The sequence below is a fragment of the Taudactylus pleione genome, unplaced genomic scaffold, assembly GCF_031769625.1.
Source record: "Taudactylus pleione unplaced genomic scaffold, aTauple2 ptg000070l, whole genome shotgun sequence".
Taxonomy (NCBI): Eukaryota; Metazoa; Chordata; class Amphibia; order Anura; family Myobatrachidae; genus Taudactylus; species Taudactylus pleione.
In genome coordinates this window covers 11,147,501-11,153,218 of record NW_028284472.1, presented here as the reverse complement: position 1 = coordinate 11,153,218, position 5,718 = coordinate 11,147,501, and positions in this window count along the sequence as shown.

The window sequence follows — 5,718 nt, the reverse complement described above, 5'->3', positions numbered from 1 at the left end:
GGTGGGTTTTCAGTGCACGTTTGAAGCTCTGCAAGGTCGGGGAAAGCCTGATTGAGCGAGGAAGCTCATTTCAGTGAAGGGGGCTGCACGGGCAAAATCTTGGACACGAGCATGAGATGAAGTAACCAGGGTGGAGGAGAGGTAACAGTCATTGGCAGACCGGAGTGAGCGGGAGGGAGTGTGTAAGGAGATGAGGTTGGAGATGTAAGGAGCAGTAGAGTTAGAGAGGGCCTTGTATGTCCAGGAGGATGAGCAGAGAGAAGTGGTCCCTGGATTTGGCTGCAAGCAGGTCATTGGTGACTTTGGCCAGGGCAGTTTCAGTGGAGTGAAGTGGGCGAAAGCCAGATTGAAGAGGATAAAGGAAGGAGTTGTCAGAGAGATAGCTGGTGATGCAGCGTAGACAAGCCGCACAAGTAGTTTGGAAGCAAAAGGGAGAAGAGAAATGGGGCAGTAATTGGTGGGGGAGGACGGGTCGAAGTTGGTTTTTTTAAGAATAGGTGTGACAAGAGCATGTTTGAATGAGGAGGGAAAGATGCCAGTGGAGAGAGATAAGTTGAAGAGGTGAGCAAGGTGGGAGCAGGTGGTGGAAGAGAGGGAACGTAGAAGGCGAGAAGGGAGGGGGTCAAGGGGGCAGGTGGAAGGTGGAGAGAACAAAATGAGGGAGTGGACCTCATCACCCGTGGTGGGGTTGAAGGAGCACAAGGTGGGGTGGCAGGGAGATACGGATGGTGAGATAGGGATGCAGCAAAGAGATTGAAGGAAATACTGTGATGAATTGCCTCAATTTTGGAAGAGAAGGAGGCAAAGTCAAATGCAGTAAGGGAGGATGGGAGCGATGAAGGGGGGAGATGAAGGAGAGTGTTGAAAGTACCAAAAAGGCGGCGGGAATTGGAGGACTGAGAGGTGATGAGCGACTTGAAGAAGGATTGCTTGGCCAGGGAGAGGGCTGAGCTGTATGAAGAGAGGACAAACTTGAAGTGAAGGAAGTCTGCCAGAGAGCAAGATTTCCTCCAGAGGCGCTCAGCTGTGCGCGAGCACTTTTGGAGAAACCGGGTAAGTTTGGAGTGCCAGGGTTGGGGTTTTGACTGACGGAGGGGGACAGAGGAGGTGGGGGCAACGGAGTCAAGTGCAGAAGTGAGGGTGATGTTGTAGAAGGAGGCTGCCTGGTTAGGGAAGGCCATGGTTGATAGAGGGGAGAGGAGAGTGATGAGGACAGGACAGCAGGGTCAAGAGTATCAAGATTGCATCTGGTGATGATAGCATTGGGTGAGGGGATGAGTGAAGGAGTTGAGAGAGTGAAGGAAAGCAGATGGTGGTCAGAGAGGGGGAAGGGAGAGTTGGAGAAGTCAGAGAGAGCACACAGATGGGTGAAGACAAGGTCAAGGGAGTGGCCGAGACAGTGGGTAGTGGTGGAGGTCCATTGAGAAAGTCCAAAGGAGGAGGAGAGGGCAAGAAGATTGGTGGATGCAGGATTAGTGATGTCAATAGGGATGTTAAAGTCACCAAGGATTATAGAGGGAAGGTCAGCAGAGAGGAAGTGGGGAAGACAGGCAGCAAACTTGTCAACGAATAGGATGGGGGAGCCTGGGGACGGTAAATGACTGCAACACAGAGATTATTGGGGTAGAAGAGACGGATAGAGTGTGCCTCAAAAATGGAGAAAGAAAGGGAGGGCTCAGGTGGGATAATGTGAAAGGTGCAGTTGGGGGATAAGAGGATGCCCACTCCGCCGCCTTGGCGGTTGTCAGGTCCGACAGAGTGGGTGAAGGCGAGGCCCCCATAGGAGAGCGCAGCGGGGGAGGCACTGTCATAGGAGGAGAGCCAGGTTTCGGTGATGGCGAGAAGATTTAGAGAGTGTGAAGTTTATTGCAGATAGAGCTGGTGTTCCAGAGAGCACAGGAGAATGGGAGGGAGGGGACAGGGGATATGTGGATGAGATTGTCTGGGTTGTGGGTGAGAGTGTGTGGGCTAGATCTAAGGGGAATGTGTAAGCTGGTGGAGATGGCTGGTATGGTGCAGGGGTGAGGAGGCATGGTGGCTGACTCAGGGTGGATGGAGAGTGAAGGATGACAAGAGAGCAAGTAGGAGGTGGGCAGGAAAGCACAGAAGAGGATGCAGCTAATTAGAGGGGAGGCAGACAATTAGTAAGTGTGATATGGCGATGAGGTAGTGGAAGAGGCTAGTTATATAGTGTTGGAGGAATAAAAGTCAAATAATGAGTAGGAAATAATACACTGGTAAGAAGTAGATTTAGACAGGGTATTCACGTGTATATAAAGCAAATGACATTATTTGGGATGTGCATTCAAAGGTTTTTAAAAATCTGAAATTTCAGTGCAAGAAGCTGCAACTGAGGAGAAAGTTTTTGCAGTGTCCAAACCAGGGAGACCAGTGTAGCGTGTGCAGGTTATGCAGACTGCTGAAGTTTGTTTTGATGATTTTGGCGACTCACTGTGTAGACTCGGGGTGCACTCTAGTGCCCAGAGTCTATACCTCCGGCACTGGCCGCACACAGGGGGTCATTCAGACCCGCTCGCGAGCAGCAGTACGCTCGCAAGCGGGTCGATGTTCCCCACTGTGCATGCGCACGACGGAGGGAGCTCCGTCATGCGCGATACACGGGGAGCGACGGGCTTTCCACCGCTCCGGGTCTCGCACCAAAGGGGGCGTGCTGTCGATGTTGATTGACAGCAAGCCCCCTTTGGTGGGCGTGCCGGGGGCGTGCCTGCCAGACGGAGGCGTTCCCATGGGTACGCCTACCGTCTGAAGCCGGCCCCACTGACATCACTAGTGATGTCAGTGGGAGTGATTTTGGCTCTGATAGAGCCAAAATCACTCCAGGGCTTGTGGCAGGGAGACCCTACTGCAGGGTCTCCGTCGCAAGTCCGATGGTCGCGATGGTCTTTTTGGCCGCTCGCATATGCTGTGGGTGGTCACCCACAGCTATACGAGCGGCCAGGAGGCCGCTCCATTTTCATGGAGGAGGGCCCTGATTCAGAGCGAGCACTCTGGTCAGAGCGTCCGGCTCTGAATCAGGCCCCCAGCTCAGTGCACTGCCGGCCACCGGCCAGGGAGGAGGGGGTCCATGTCGGAGACTGCACACGGGCCCCCTCCTCTCTAGAAACTGGAACTACAGGTCTCAGCATGGTACCATCTATTATTATGTTTAAGATTAGGATGTGCAGCCCAGCCCCTCCTTTAATAATCATGTATCCATGTTATACTGTATAATGTGACAGAGAGAAAGCGACAGAGGGGCGGGGTTGGGGGGGGTATGCACTAAGCCTTGGACAGTGATAAAGTGGAGATAGATAAAATACTGGCCAAGAAGCTCCTAACTGTCATTTTTCAAACACAGCCTGTAAAGTGACCGTTACGAGCTGATTGGTTGGTACTTTATCTCTCTCCAATTTATCTCTCCCCAAGGCTTAGTGCATCTTTCCCTGGATGAATAGTTAGATAGATAAATATGGGCCTGATGCAGAGATGGACGCACTACAGATATTTGCGCAGTTGAGCTGCGTTTTGCTACAGCGCATGTGCGGAAAGTCTTGTTAACTCGCGAACCAATGTGAGCAAAAAGAGACGATACATGGATGTGTGTCATTGGAGGGTAGTTATGCTCCCTCCCATAAGTGTAGGAAATCACAGACAATTCATTAGAGGTTGTCAATCCAAACCAGTCTATGGGGTAAGGGTCGATTTGGAATTTTGAGTGATTTGGCATGTGATTTGCATGCAATTTTGCTTTTGAGTATTTACTAAAGGCCAAATCGAATGTAAAATCGAATCTCAAATCAAATTTCAGTCAAATCGACCTCAAATCGAACATCGGGAAAACATTGGTACTTTTACATAGACCAACACACAAATCTCTTATTTACTATTATTCGATTTGAAATCACACACAAAATCGAACTTCAAATCGAACTTCAAATCCCCAAATGAATAGACCTGCTTCATGCTTTCGATTTTAGCATGAGCTAGTCGGATTGACACAGATACATGCAGACATCAGTGAGATGCCTGCATGTGTCTGACTGTAAAAAGCAAACAAATAGTTAAATGTAAAAAAAAAATGACATGAGGTACCCCCCCCAAAACACAACCAGGCCCGGACTTTTGAAAGCCAGTCCTGGTTGTTTAAGTACAGGGAAAAAATCGCGTAGGGTTCCACTGTACTTAATATAACCAGCACTAGGCTCTGGGAACCAGTCCTGGTTCTGGAATTACAGGGAAAAAATTGCGTAGGGTCTCCCTGTAATTCCCAGAACCAGCACTGGACCCTTGGTAGTGGGGGACTGATGCCACAGTCAGGGGAGCCCTTTCACCGGGCCCCCCTGCCGCAGCATGAGCCCTAACCACTAGTCAGCCCAGGCCAGGGATCACTGGGGAGTTGGGGACCCCCCAAAAAAGGGGTCCCCCTCTCCAGGGCACCCCTAGCCTAGGCTGATAGCCCGGGGCTATCCCCACTACCCCTGGGCAGTGGGTGGCGGGTTGATTGTGTAAATATAGTGTAAAAATAGAATAATGAAAACATTGTCTTTACAGTAGAACTGCAGGTCCCAGCAAGCCTCCCCCACATGCCGGTACTTGGAGAACCACAAGTACAAGCATGCAGGGCATTAAGGGCCCACTGGTTACTGTAGTTCACCTGTAATGAAATGTTGAAAAAAAAAACACACACACCATACACAGTATAATTTTAATAAACAGGCTTACTGGGACCTGCAGTTCTACTGTAAAGACAATGTTTTTATTATTCTATTTTTACACTATATTTACACAATCAACCCGCCACCCACCGCCCAGGGGTGGCGGGGATAGCCCTGGGCTGATGCTGCAGCTGGGGCGCCTGGTGATACTGCTCCCCTGGCGGTGGCATCAGTCACCCGCTAGAAAGGGTCCAGTGCTGGTTCTGGGAATTACAGGGAGACCCTACAAATTTTTTTCCCTGTAATTCCAGAACCAGGACTGGTTCCCAGAGCCCAGTGCTGGTTGTACTAAGTACAGGGGAACACTATGCAATTTTTTCCCTGTACTTAGTCAACCAGGACTGGCTATGAAAAGTCCGGAGTTGGTTCTGTTTTGGGGGGAGGGACACCACACGTAATTTTTTTTCAAAATGTAACTATTTATAAGCTGTTTACAGTCAGATACATGCAAGCATCTCACTGGTGTCTGCATGTATCTATGTGAAAACGAACTACTCATGCTGAAAGTGAAAGCATGTAGCAGTTCATGTTCAGACGGGGATTTGCAGTTCGGTTTGAAGTGTGATTTGCTGCACGATTTGTACATGAACATGTCAAATCGAACATCAAATCACTGTTCCAAACCAAACCAAATCGAATTTGATTTGAGAAATGCTTCTCAAATCGAATCTTCGTAAATGAGGGGATTTCAGAGGGATTTGAACTTTCGATTTGAGTTGGTTTGAGGTGAGCTAAATCGAACTTCAAAACGAAAGTCAAATCGACCTTTGATAAATTTACCCCTATGCCTCTTTATGCTACCAGTGGAAATGGACAAATGTTTGCAGCATCTGAAGAGTCATTGGCCCTCATTCAGAGCCGTTCGCTATTTGCGGTCGTACGTTTAAAAACAAGGGGTGGCTATTCAAATGATCCGTACGCACATTGCAGTCTGTTCACACCTCTAAGTCTGAACGAACGAGCAAAACATACGCTCGTTTATTTGTTAAAAACGCCCCCTGGC